Here is a 14649-nt window from a genome sequence, read left to right as displayed (position 1 = left end):
AAGGCAGCGCAAACAACAACATAAATATTGTATCAAATGGTTAAAAAGATTCAATGTTACATCAAACAGTCATGAAACTTACCTGTATTATAAAGGTGAAGAAAAGCTTATTTCTTCTTCCCTTACATCCTCCAAAGTACCAAAACATTACCATAAAAGACAATGTTTCAGAACTCTTAGGGAGTTCTCTGAAGAAACGTATTGCATACAATATTAACATATCTGAAGACTTCACAAAAATAGCATTTAAAGATGGCAAATAGACCCAATTATTTCACAGTTGTTGTTATTTTAGTGTTTTCTTGGAATTTCCTGTTACTGCAATAACCTCTTCTGTTAGCATGAGAGATATGTAAATGAAATCATCTGTTCACTGGAGAAAATGGTAATTTTGCTATTGATCTAGATGATATCAAAATATCATTTCAGTAGAACATACATGAACTCATCACACTCACAGAAAACTTTATTTTCAGTCATTTTCTTTAATTTTCAAAGGGAAATAATACTTACCATTATTACCTTTAACAATAATGCCTCTACAAGTATTAATCACAAATCTAGCCATCAGCTAGCAAACAGTTTAACTGTCAGTTCTTGATTGTTGAGTACTCTACCCCATTTTTCTGGAAATGCAAATCCCTAAGATGCTATGGAACACGATCAGGCAATACCAGAGGATTACTTTCCTACATACTTTCTCCAACAATTAAAACACAAGAAGCCAAAGCTATGAGAACAACTTTTCTGGAAACTTTTGCAGCTGCTACAAGAAGGAGAAGACTTCTACTTTTAAAAGTTCCTTAAGCAGTTATATTACTGTATTGATACAATAAAAGTATTGATGCTATGCAGTTTTGGGAGGATGCAATCATAAATGTTATTAATCATAGCTATGTATGGTGCATAATGAGGATTATCTGGCAGAATGCTGGCTTTTTAATACAGCAGAATACAACATGACCTCTAGGAGAACACTAAAGTCCACTTTGGGTTTTTTTTTTTAATATAACTTCCATCCATGCAGAGTTAAGTGCCTGGTACTTTCTTATCTGGAAAAAAAGTCTTAGAACAGAAGGACAGATATACGAAAGCTGGGGAACTGAGTCAGGTGTTGAGGCTGGGGGGAGACAGCCAAGAAAAAGATTGGGAATCTGATAACCATTTTCACTACATGCCTATATAATTTAATCAAACTGGGATTAGAAAAGATTTCTGTATCATATACTTTAAAAGTATTAAGATATTTTCAGTAAAAATATTTCTACTAACTATGTTTTCCTTAAGACTATGTATTTGATAGGTGCATTTATAGACATACGAACCAATTATTAGTATTTTACTAGTGACTTCTGGGTGTTAGCACTACGTACTCACAGCCAGGCACTAGGGCTGCGTCAGTGGTAGGGGTTATATAAAAGACTGAACAAAACAAGATAGTTCTTTATCAAAGTATGTGCAGTCCTACTTCATGTACAAGGCTAACTACCAAGTGTGACCACAAGGAAAGTAGCACGTGCTCACCTTTAACACAGTGGGAATAATCTATGTTATAATGGAGTAATATTTCCCCCCCCCTTTTTTTTTAAATGTAGTCAAAACTTTTTTTTCTCTTCAATCTTTCTCATGCTAAAAAACATATCAAAGGAAGACAGAAAATAGTGGAGAGAGAGTAACCAAAGCATGTTCTTTACTAGTCTTGCAATAAAACAAATTCATTTCTGGCACAGAAGAAACAAGAGCAGCGTTAGCATTATACTATGAGTGTTTGTTGGTATCTAAATAGAGTTTAACTAAAAGAACACCATATTCCACAGTTAGGACACTCCTTTTCACACTGAAATGAAATACACGTTTGACATTGAGTCACATGAGTCTATGTATCTCCTGATAAAATAGACATACCTGGGAGCACTGGCTAGCATTGATCCTGCCAGCCTGCATCCAAGACATTAAATTTTGTTAGCCTCAACAACTGTGCAGCAGCACCTGGGCAGCACACTGGGAACAGCCCATGCCCATCTCTGACTCCCAACTGTACCAAGTCCCAGGGAGCGCACCAGCGGGCCAGGGCCCAAAACAGGCCAGGAACTACTCAACTACTCTGCTGGTAGAACAATAGGTACAGTTGTGCTTCCCTATCGCTGCTTGGTTTGATAACACAGTGTACCGGGCATAGGCTGCAGAGCTCAAGAAGCCGGAGCCGCAGGGGTGCCCTTGGTGGGAGGAGGACATGAGCTACCCAATACCGGTCAGGGCCAGTTCCAGCCTGTTTGGTAACGGCCCTGTGGGTGCCAGAGCTCCAGCCAATCAGAGGAGGCCAGGCACCGCATAGGGGCAGGTGCAGGCACAGAGGCGCTGAGGGAAGGGGGCACTGGTCCCCAGAGGGGAGCCCTTCTGAGGCCACCCCACCCCGGAGCGGGGCACCCCTGAGAGGACCGCAGCCACCGCATGCCAGAGCAAGGACACCCTCGAGGGGACAGTGGCCACCCCACCCCAGAGCGGGGCACCCCTGAGGGGACGGCTGTTACTCTCCCTCAGCCATCTCTTCTATAGCCTCAACCGTCCTTGTCAGCTTAACTATTTCTCATATTGAACCTGTTCCACAATGATCTTTATTGTCACTCTTTTCTGAACCTGCTTCTTTCCACTCTTCTTGGAGAGGCTTCCTTGCTGCATTTATTGTCACACCTGCAAGAGAATGCTGTACATGTGCTGCTGCTATGTGCAACACTGTGGGAAGAGCAAGGTCAACTACTGCTAACCTCAGTTATCTGCCCATTGGCTAACAATGACTCTAAGGATGCTTTCCTTTAAACATCCAACTGACTTAAAATATCTGCGACACACTGCAAATCCTCAAACACATGCATACCTACCCAGCTTTGAATGGATACTACATTTACTTAGTAAAAACAGGTACACTTGAGATGTCTGACCTGAACCTCACACACTGCCCAATACACAGGTGGTCTTGGCACGTACACACCGGCACATAACGACATTGCCTGCTTCCTTCTCTGCTGCTTTCTGCACACTTCCCAGCCTTCCAGCTTCCTCCTTGGCCTCTGAGCATCGAGCTAACTTATTCATACTGCTGTCTACACTTTTGTTCCAAAGATCTCATTTCTACACACGAATATTCAGTGAGAGCCCATAGTGGAACTTTAAGCTTGTTCCCCCCCACCCAATGTGTATCACTTCACATTTAATTTTAGATTTCATCTGCTATTTTAATCACATTCAATGATTTTGCAATTTTTGATAGTTGTCAACACCAGGAACAACTTGGTATCACCAGCACACTGTCAGCGTATTTTTCACTTCCTTTTCTGAATCATTTTATTCTGTTGAACAGCACAAAGCTCTGCTCCATGCCCAGTTCCACATTTCAGAGTTAGTAATTCATCTGTTTAATCCCTGAGCTCCTTTAGAACTCTTCTGTCCATTGTCCTTCTCCATTTTACCTATTTATTTCATAACATCTACTATTACTACTTAAATTTGAGACAGACCCTTTCATGTCTCCTACAAGAAAAATTCTATCATAAGAGCCTTCCTAAAATGTCCCACACTAAGCCTTTGCCAAATGCTCCTTTTATACGCATTATCTATCTCCACTCTCTCTAGCTGTCTTCATGATTCTGAAGAGATTTATTAGCAGATTTTATACTTTCATACCTTCACTCCTATTGCCTTTTTGGTCTTTCTCATGGCATTTTTACATGCAGCTTCAGATTTTATAGTTCTTTCTATTTTTCTCATTTGGATACAACTTCAACTTTTTGAAGGGTGCCTTTTCTTTTCAAGAGCTGTCTTTATCCTCTTGCTTCACCACATCAGCTTCCTGTCTCTTTTTCTCAGAATTAGAAACTGTATATTCATATTCTCCCAACCACATTTCTTAGGCTTCTACTAGTTGTACAACCCCCCCCCCCCTTTTTTTTTTTAATAGAAACATGTCCCTTTTCTTCTTTTCTGCATCCTGTAATAATGGCACCCTTGGTTCTGTCCTTCCAGATTTCCTATTTGATAATCACCATTTTCTACCTCAACTTTTCTATAAAGACACAAAATTCCTTAGGAGAATGCATCATTATGAACCATGTGCTATTTCACAGCTGTCTGCCTTCACTCTTCCCGAGTTTAAAAACTCACTGAGGTTGAGTTATATTAAAGTTTAAAACCTTAGTACAACATCTTGATTTTACATGACATCTGCTTCCTTTGAGGTTCAAATAAAGTCCATCCCTTCCAAACAGAATTCTTCTATTCCGGAAACACAGATGCCTCTTTCTTGCGCTATTTTCACATCCACATGCTGCAACTTTCCCCCTCTGCTTCTGCTTGTGTTCTGCATGCAGTGTAGAACCACTTCAGAGAATACTACAGGAGAGGTGAAGTATTACTTTTACAACTTCTGAAATCTCTTTTTTCAGAAAGTGTTTATGTTCTCCCCATTTCATCATACAATCAAGAAGGGATAGCAATAACAAGTCATTTCAGAATAACATGGACACCTTTTCCTTTCTTTCCATTAAAATCATATCTGTTGGAGTTTGTTGATGCAATTATTGTATGCAAAATTCTTATTTGATATTTCCATTTAAAAATAGCATCTTATCTAAAAGTTGTCATATACTATTCCCTTTAAAAATTATTTAACTGCTATTAAGTGTCAGTAATTGTTTGCATTCAATCTTGTACCTATACCATGCTTTCCTATTATAGCATAATAGAGCAACTCACTGTCCCCTTCAATATGTTATTTTTGCTTTCTTTTACAGGCAGCACTTAGTACATTCACCGGTGCCTCACAGTGCTACCATTTCTAAATATACTATGCTTTTTTTTAAACCATCATAATTTCCCCTCTTCTGTTCACATTTAATACTAGATACCTTTCTTATTTTTCATAGTTCATTAAAATTAGTCCACTGAACCCCAAGCTACTCCAAAATTTATACTTTTGTCATATCAGGGCATTTCCAGAGGAACAGGTCCAGACTGAACTGACAGTGAGGCAGCTAAGCTCAGAATTTGGTTCAGTGTCAAAACATATAACACACTGTATATAAATGACTGCTTAGAGAGCTGCGTGAACTACAAAGCCTTGAAACTTGCTATGCAAGGCTAATGATTGTACCATTTAAGGAGGATGTTTGTGAGTATGAATTCTTCATAGAGGGGAGAGCTGAGAACAGATGAAAAGATTGGTAAAAAGTTAGAAATAAAACATGTAAGTATGATAATTTTTTAATGTCATATTTGGATATATTTTTGTCATAGCACAGAATAAAATCAAAGCTAGCAAGTGAATTGAGAAAACAACGTCATTGATTATGATTTTAATATTTTTTTGCCTAGTAATGAAATGCATAGATAGAAGGCATTGCATGCTAGACAGATTCTTTAATGTGTTTGCTCCAGAGGAATCTCCTGCTTTATATTCTTGTCACATGTCAACGACAGTCAAGGTCAATTTGCTAATCCTTAGTTTGGAAACTCTAAACACCGAAATATTACACTGACAAGGATCTTGGCTTTCATAAAATAAGATACATATGCACATATTACATCATTTATGTAAATTATACCACAAATGAGAAGCATGTTACTCTGAAATTACTTACAGTAACTGAAAATGAACTGTTCTTAGGCTTCATAAACAAGGTCTGAAATTGAAAGGCTATTATTCCATTAGACTAGACTGTAAAGGTTTAAAGAATGCAAGTTTGGCATTCTTCCTTTGGCTAAATTTAATCAAAAAAGATTGGACCTAGAATTAGTTTGCTTAAAATGCTATTCAATGTTTCAAAAAAAAAAAAAAATACACCTTTTGTTAGAAATAGTAGATTTTCATTTCACAAGGAATTTCACTTACTTTTAATTGTATTTACAGTCTATGTAAATGAAGGACACTTTAAATAAGAGGAATTAATATGATCTAAAACATAAACAAATTGAGGAATCTTCACAATATAGCTAAAATACATTTTTCTGCTTACCCAAATTTTCTGTTTGCTACAGGAAAAAATCCTGGGGCAGAAAAAAAAAAATCTTGTGACAAAGTGCAAAAGAAAGGGGTAAAAGAAAAAAAAAAGAAAGAAATCTAAGAACAAAGTTGTGTCCAAGTGTAAAGTAATATTTTGAATTTTCCTCCCTCTTTACATCCAACTGGACAGCAGCTTTCACAGATACAGCTAGCACAGGCTGCACGATATCTTAACTTTTCTAATCTTTGCTGCTGCAGATCAGATTTCCCTTAGATCATTCACGACAAATTCCAGCACAGACATCTATTTTTGGATACAGAAAAGATGCATCTTAAGCTTTATCTTCACAAGTCTAGGAAAGGCCAAAATACCTTTTGTTGAAATGGATTTTTCCTCCTCTTTTTTGACAGAAGAAGGAGAGCAATTGAAAAACAGACTGAGGACTCAGTTTTGCTGTATTTCTTAGTTTCAAGTCCTGCCTGCTTCTTTTGGAGTTTTGATTCTGGGAAGAAAAACAATTCCAATGTGCAAAAATAATCAGAGAAGTCACAAGAAATAAAAAACCATCACTGAAATTAAAGCCCCCCCCCCAAGCCACAAGTTACCTACTTGCTATCAAAAAAGGAAAGAGCACAATGAAAAAGCATGCAGCGTCAATTTGCAAGAAGACTTCAAGGCACATAGCTTCAGCATTGAAAAATCCTTTTTAGCTACAAGTTACATGCCCAGACTCACTATACAGCGCGTAGTAAAGAATTAAAAATAGGATCTGCGAACAGCAGCGCCAAGTAACCAAATTACTGAAGAAGAAAAGCCAAGTTAGATTTAATTTGGGAGGCCATGCATCTTCCAGCCAGAAAACCCTTTCCTGAACTTCAGATTATCTGGATGATGATCCTGCTTCTCAAACAAAAGAGGTCACGGTCTCTTCTGGTTGTCACCATTATTCAACCAGCCTGAATGCTCCCTGAAGTACGGGAGATGTGGGCTCAGCTTCCTCCCTGTCCACTCTGAAAGAGGAACTTGATTATAGATCTTCCAGTTCACAGGCAAATGCTGTATATAATGTGCGATGCAGGATTCTGTGGTGGATCTCTTCTGCAGCTGCACAACTTACTACAAATAACTATCTAGAGGAGCAGAAATTGGTGCTCTGTACTTAAAGTCTCCCATTACTTTCTGCTTATGTTTTAGATTAGATCCTATCCAGTAAGTACATTATCAGGAGACACCAAAGAACTGTGGTTAGTTAATGTGTCAAATTGCAGGATATTATCTACTCTAAATTCAGTGTTAGTTTGGAGTAAACTAGCCTTGCTGAATGTTCAGTGAAATAAAATAAAATCGCTTACATTTCCCACAGAGTTTGCATTGTGATTTTTAGGAAGAAACTGTCATTCAGCATGTGTACATGCCCTGGCTTACTGCACAAGAACTTGTTCACTAGCCCATACCTGAAGAATGACTATTAGATTAATCCCCACAGGAAAGATAATAGAGAAATGCTTAGCATGAAAATCTAGGCATGAAGAGCATTAATGGCCAAACTGTTCAGTGGTACCTGCATATGGTACCATGGTACAATGCACAACCAGTGTCTAGTTTTACATTTACAGACAGCTGTCTAATTTAAATATGTCCATAGTTAGCAGCAGGGAACAGAAGATTTGAGATCCACATTGTAGGTCTAGGCATTACAGGCCCTTTATAGATACAGCCCTACTTCAAGAGAAATGGGACTTGGTATTTACACAGTAAGAGCTTAGACTTCTTCCTCAGAGGTGGCAGTAGATATACTACTGAATTATTTCTGTGCAAAGTTCAAAAAATTGTTAGGAAAAATGAAAAAAAGCAGGGAACATCAGATAAATACAAAGAGCAGAATAGAGTCGCAACATACTTAGTGTGATTGCTGTGTAGTATATATTATGGTGCTTGTATTTCTGTGAGTTTCTAATTCTGAACTAGCTACGTTCCCAAGTTGTGGCTGCAAGAGTAACCAGGATGATCGTGCACAGGCTGCATTCACTGAGCCAGGACTTTACCAGCTGGTTAAACCTGCTGCGCTGCATGGCTGCAGGCTGGCAAACAAACTGGAGCTTGCCCCTCAGTGTGTCCTTGACCTTTCAGATATGTGTGTTTTTCCCAGCTGAGGGAAATGTCATGAGGTTATCTTACTAGGTTCCTTAATATTATGATGAATCTGAAATACCAAAGATTTTTACATAAGAAAGACAGCATGTTTGTCAGTAAAGTCTCCAAACTCGTGTCTTTTGATGGCTGAATAATGAAATAATAAAACATATGACTGCAAAACTATATCAGGCACAGAATTAAATTTATTTTCCAGTTATAGCAACCAAACCATTTACTTAGGCCAATAACTCGGCCTTCAGAAAGTAAAGCAGTGTAATCCTACATCTTTAGCATCATTCACTAGATTTCTACTGCCTAGTAGTGGATGAAACCAGCCTGGGGCAATTACAAAACTGAATTTTAAATTCCACAAGTCTAGATTTTCATATTATTTTCTAGATTATCCTTTTGTATTGAAGGCAGGAATAATGTTACCATATGTGTAGTTCTTCCACCATAGCTAATAAGGTTTTTTTTTGTTTTTTTGTTTTTTTGTTTTTTTTTTAATATCTCCTTAAGTATCAGCCTCTGTCTCAGTGTTAGGAATCACTGTTATAGCAACCATCAGGCAAGCAATGCACTAAAAATTCTGCTCTTCTGCATATTATCTTCATTTTAGGGAATAAAATAATTTCTTACAAAACCAAATCTGCATGCCTATCTTGTCTACTGTCTAGTACTAAATTGTTGGCTCAGGCAGTATAAGAAAGATCTGAATGTCTTTGAAAATTTGATTACCAAGGTAACTACTGTAGAATCCACAGTTTTAGCCACTAACTCATTTTGAATCCTACTATTTTCTTTTTGAGAACTTAGTCTGAAAACAGATCTGTGATGGATGTCACATTTAAGTGTTTTCATATATAGACATACACACACACACAATTGCCAGTGCACAAATACACACATTTTACTATACACATATTTGTGATAAGTGGGAGACAGAATTCTGAAATGCAAACATAGATCTCACACTATTTAATTAGGATGTGACTAAGATCATTTATGTGACTATGACGGATACTTCATGAGCACTTAAAAAGAGGCTGGAAGAAAAAAAAAATCAACAAAACACATGAAGATGATATAGCATCTGATACCATATAATGCAGAAGAAAATCTTTTCATAAATAAAAGAATATACATTGGTCAGAACTCCTGACTGAATAATTATGCATGTTTAGATTTAAAAGCCTTGGCTGCAGGTATTGCTAAAACATACATACATGCATAAAACATACAAATCCACACACCAGCCAGAAATTATAAATAAAAATTAGGAAGATATTATTGGAAAATGAAAACCTAATACCTTCTGGTAACTTAAAATAAAGTTAGAAATTTGGGATATTTTTTCCACTTTCTTAACAAGTCCTCAATTTCAAGAAACAACTTAGGTGGTAAGGTTTAATTCAACTCTATTAATTATGTACAATATATGCAAAATTAAAAGAACATAAAGGAGAGATTATACCTGAGGGGAAAGTGAAGCTGTTCTCTAATTGCTGTAATTTATAGACAGATTTCAAAATACACGCATATCTAAATCTAAGTAAAGCATTCCTTATAACATTACAAATATGCCTGACCTTGAAATTTAAAGGATATAGATATGTGTATCTTGGCTCAGAAGCAGCCGAATTACTTCGAAAAGGTCATGGTAAAGTGTCTTCAACATAGTCAAGTACACGTAAAACACAGGGAATACTTTCCTCAAATTTAAAGAAATCCCAGGTGTCCGTCTTTACTCGATGCTGTGCCTTCCTTTCCTGTGCAACATCAGGTTGCACTGTTACTGACATCCCTATGCAGTGTTTGACATTTTGGGGATAACATACATTGATCCATTTATTTTCATGTTGCTGTTTGCTGTGATTACTATTAATTTGTATTTCTGCTCTTGTCCTCATTTGTTTGGTAAACTGCCATAACTTTATTTTGCTTAAACTTGCGTAGCAGGAGATGCAGTCTACTGACTGGCTAACAGCACTGAAAGTCTGGCTATTTCAAGTTCATTGTTTTAGTTTTGCTGTTCTCCTCCTTTCCCTGAAAAACTGTGAGCACAACAATTTCATCAGTTTCACACAAGTTGCCCTCTATTTTCACATTCTCAAGAAAATCCCACTGCTTAGACAGAATTCTTCCAAGTTGTATTTTTAGCTTTCTATAACAGGAAGCTGTAACAAAAACATCAGGAATTTGATGGACAGTAACTATCTTGCCATATTCCTTCCTCGAAAGATTTCTGGGAAGTCGTGCCTATCACAATATCCAGTGCTTTGAGTGAATCTGTAATTGCTCACAAAAACCACTAACCTCTTCTTCCAGGTTTGGTGGTATGAAGTGCAGCATCAACACAACAGTGCCTCTGATTTTTTCCCCCTTTAAGTACCATCTATGGGCTTTCAGCAGATCCCATTCCTTCTGCATTCTGAGTTCCAGACCACACATCTTTGATTTATAGGGCAACACACGTCTTCCTCTTATCTGCCCTTCCTATTATAGTAATATTCCACTCAGAGAAGTTATCCCACGTCTTCGTTACGTCAATTAAGTTGTAATGCCAGTTGTGTATTAAGACTTTCAGCTCTTCTTGCTTGTTCCTCATTCTTCCTGTATTAACATCCAGACATCTAAGATATCCGGTTGATCAGAAGGAAAAAAATAATAAGCAAAGCAAGACAAGAAAATAACAAGCTGATAGTAGCCTTAATGGTAAGGATTTCACAATTTTTCCCTTAAATAGATTCAAAAAGTCATTATTATCCCTTAACTTGTTCAGTTTCCCTTTGCTCCTCAGTAAACTTCTGCCTGGAATCTCTCCAGCCATCCTCCTCCACATCTGGTTTATAACTGCGTAATAGGATAAGCTCCTAGAGCTGTTAAATTTTAATACAGAGCAGTCATTCAAAATCAAGCTTTTTCCTGTATCTGCACAACTGAACACCCCTGGAAACATCTATCCTTTCTTATATGCAATCTGTGATGTGAAGAACAGCACTGATTTGTGCTGAATGATTGTGTTTCTAATTAAGAAATTGGAAGTAAATAAGGAAAATATCCTTTCATCTTACCCTAGATCCTCAGGTTGGAATCAATTAACCATAGCAATTCTGTGTTGAGACTAAACAAGCCAAAAGTATACAAGCAAGTCAGAGATGTAGGTCTACTATGTACAGTGCAAGATTAACAAAGAAAACAAAATAAAACAAAAAATTTTCTTACTACTTTGACAACATCCTCTCTTAGTGGATCTTCAGGGTTTCTGTAGCATAGGAGTTAGAAATATGACCAGATACAAAGTACAGCAAATGCTAGTGCAGGTAGAAAACAAGGTGGTTGAAAAATTAGAAAAAAATAGCTTATGAAGAGTGAAAAAAAAGACTTTTTTAATATGTAAAACCTATTAAAACTTCTTGAATACATACTGAAACAGTTACCTAAGTGCCATTTGTCAGAATTGAAAGAGCGTAGGTGCTTTGATAACACATTTGATGAAAAAATGTTGCAAAACAGTTTTCTGTTTGCAAACTAAAATTACTCCATTTCAACAGAGAAGGTAGTGAAAAATTTTCAGGTTATATCATTGAAGAAAAAACCTTCATGACAACGTCAAGTTTTGCTCTGATGCAGTCACAACTATTTTTGAGAAGAAAAAAAAAAGGAGAGAGAGAAATTTCCTCCTTTAAATACATCAGGAATCAGTGAAAGACAGTACATTTCCTTAGAGATATAACTCCTGACTAGGAAAAGGGCCTGGAAAGCTTTTTCCGGTCCATGTTTAGCACACACTACTTTCTCCAGGACCACATTAAAAATGCTGCTTTGGGATATGACCATATATCTTTGTAGCCCCACACTCTGGTGTTTTCTCCTGCCTTTCCTCAAAAGCACAGTCTCCTTTATTTATTTATCAGTCACCAAGTAATTTCTCAGCTTCCACAAAGCATCTTTTACTAAGTCTGTTATGCAGGCTGATCGGCAAGGCAGTGGCCGCCACCTATAGGCCCTATAAGCACTTATAAGGACAAAGAGGTGGTTCTCCATCCCCTCACTGAGGGGAAAGGTGGCCGCTGTAGCTAGGACACTAACCAGTTACTCCTCAGGACACAACTCTTGCTGAAGACGACTAAGTCCCATTCATCCCCCTCATTTTTCCAAGCATCTTTTGTAAAAAAATAAAAAAAAAAAATAATAATAATAAAAATCACAGATCGTGCTTGAATGAGGGTTTGGGGTTCCCCCCCCCACCCAAGATAGGTATATAATGGACAAGAACACTTTTATTCAAAATCTTGTTGTAACTTTCTCAGATCTGAGCATGGTTGGATGCCTGGACAGAAAGCAAAAAGATACACGAACATATATGATTTGGGAGTAATTATAAACCCACTCCAGATTTATGAGTCCGAAAATCTCTCAAAAACCCTGCAGTTGCTCCTCTAAAAGTAAAATACAACTCAAATGCAATTGTTTAGATTCTTTGTGTAACTCTTTCTTCCCCCGTATTATCCTCCTTTTGTTTTATATCACAAAAGATACTTGAGCTTGAAATCAAGACGTTTATTCTCCATACAGTTTGTCTAATCACACTAGCTCCCTCACTGCATACCGTAAACATCTTTCAGGCATCACTAGCTGATCTGGAAACAAGAATAGCATCACGGTCAAAGGATTATGGCCAGAGTTCAGAAAAGGAGACCAGAAATTATTCACAGATAGATGCTTACAAACAGAAATTAAAAAAAGAAAAAGAAAAAGAAAGAAAGAAAGAAAGAAAGAAAAAAGAAAACCTGGATGTACATCTTCCAAGAGTAATATATAACTCCTTCTACAGAGCAGCCTAACCATTACCATTGTGTCTTTATCCTAACTGAGAAAAATCCAGGTCACATCTAAGCCACAGCCAGCTGTTTAGCTTTAGTCCTCACAGTGACTAGTCGAAGAAGTTTAAGTAGTGAATTTAAACAAATTTAATAAAATTCAGGTAATTTCTCTATTGTCACATACGTAATAGTAATTCATAATCTAATGAAGATTGAGTAAGGTCAACTAGGAATGGAGTTTAGCTAAGCTAAAATGAATCACCCCAAAGGAAATAAAAGCACCTATACAGAAGTTGCTCAAATTGTCTAACCTGCTTTAATTACTTCGTGTCTGTTTGTAGGCAAGGCTTTTATCTAGCAATCTATCTATCCAAAGCAAACTCCAGCAGACAATGACTTTCTTGGGGACAAGCACAAACAGAAATTATATTGATTCTTGCCATCATGAGGCTGCACAACCAACCGTTCCACAATACCCACAAGATTGAGTTAAAAGTTCTGATAAAGAGAAGAGAAAGCCCAACTACTATGAAGGGTATTTATTGACAGAGGGAGACACGCACTTGCAGAATGAATAGAGACAGTTTATTTTGCAGACTCAAGTTCTTAGTTAGCATCAGTCAGCTAGAATTCACAAAACCCTTATCTGAGACAGGCTGTCTAAATGCTCCTAGTTCAGAATAAAGTAAAACAAATGGCCATGAGTCACTACTGAAAGTGATGCAAGTTATATTGCTTTACTTTGCCCTAAAAATGGACTTAGGAGCTCTTACTCCGTTACTACTTTTCCGAGCTGATGTCACAGTAACCACAGCAAAGGGTGGCGACATCTTGTCCCTCCTTAGTCAAATACAAAATCATACACAGTCTATTATAAACAGGGTTAGCATGAAAACTTTTGCAGATGATTATTTACCCAGGCTTTTTTTGGGTGAAGCATGCCTATACTAACAAACTGATACTGTGGTCAAAATTTAAAAGCACAAGAATCACCACATTGTCATATTAAAGCTCCATCTAACACAATATTTTGTCTTCTGCAGTGGCAACACCAGATGCCTATGGAAGAGCAAAAGAACACAGCAAGAAAATACACAATATTTTTCTGACACAATCTCCCAGACTCCAGCAACTTCCAGTTCAGAGACATTGTGAGCTAAAGTAATGTCCTTGTATTCGATTGCCCTTGAAACATTTGTTTATCATAAATTAAGTCACCTGAAACCTCATAAACTGCATCAGCTAGGAAACTACTTTCAGATAGATGCATGTTTCTCATGCAAATGTATTTTAACTTCAAAGAAACAATAAGCAAAGGTTCTAGAATTTGTCCCTTTTTGTATTCCAAGTTACAAGTGTTTATTTCACTACAATATAGATCACTTTACAGTGCACAGATGAATAAAACATAAATGTCATTCCATTTCAGTTTATGGATTATAAAAATAACTGCTAAGTTTCAAATGGAAAGACTTTGCCTTTGCTGAAGAAAGAAAACAAAATGACCCCCAGCTTTATTTTAATATATCAGTATATCGGCAAAACCTACAGTACATTTCCCCTTCATATTAAAAACTATCTAGAAGAAATGGGAGGATAAACATGTAACTCTAATGTCATCATAAAGAAGTTATTTCTTGGAGCAGAACTGAGGTAATTTATTTTTATTTTTCCCTTATGGATGAGCTAAC

The 14649-nt window shown here is 37.1% G+C and overlaps 1 protein-coding gene across 2 annotated transcripts in view; it reads right to left on the bottom strand.

Moving 5' to 3' along the window:
• LOC112995758 (3',5'-cyclic-AMP phosphodiesterase 4D) overlaps positions 1-14649 on the bottom strand; it is a 604531-nt gene that overhangs the window by 523946 nt on the left and 65936 nt on the right. The window contains exon 1 of one of the 2 annotated variants that reach the window (XM_064500989.1): positions 6368-6527. The exons of the other annotated variant lie outside the window; for it this stretch is intronic. The gene's annotated coding sequence lies outside the window, so the exon portion shown is untranslated. Of the gene's footprint in view, positions 1-6367; positions 6528-14649 lie in introns of those variants that run through there. 2 annotated transcript variants of the gene reach the window in all.

The sequence above is a fragment of the Dromaius novaehollandiae genome, chromosome W (genome assembly GCF_036370855.1).
Source record: "Dromaius novaehollandiae isolate bDroNov1 chromosome W, bDroNov1.hap1, whole genome shotgun sequence".
In the NCBI taxonomy this organism is placed as follows: Eukaryota; Metazoa; Chordata; class Aves; order Casuariiformes; family Dromaiidae; genus Dromaius; species Dromaius novaehollandiae.
Note: the sequence above shows the minus strand (reverse complement) of the source record. Positions and strands in the feature narration are given on the sequence as shown.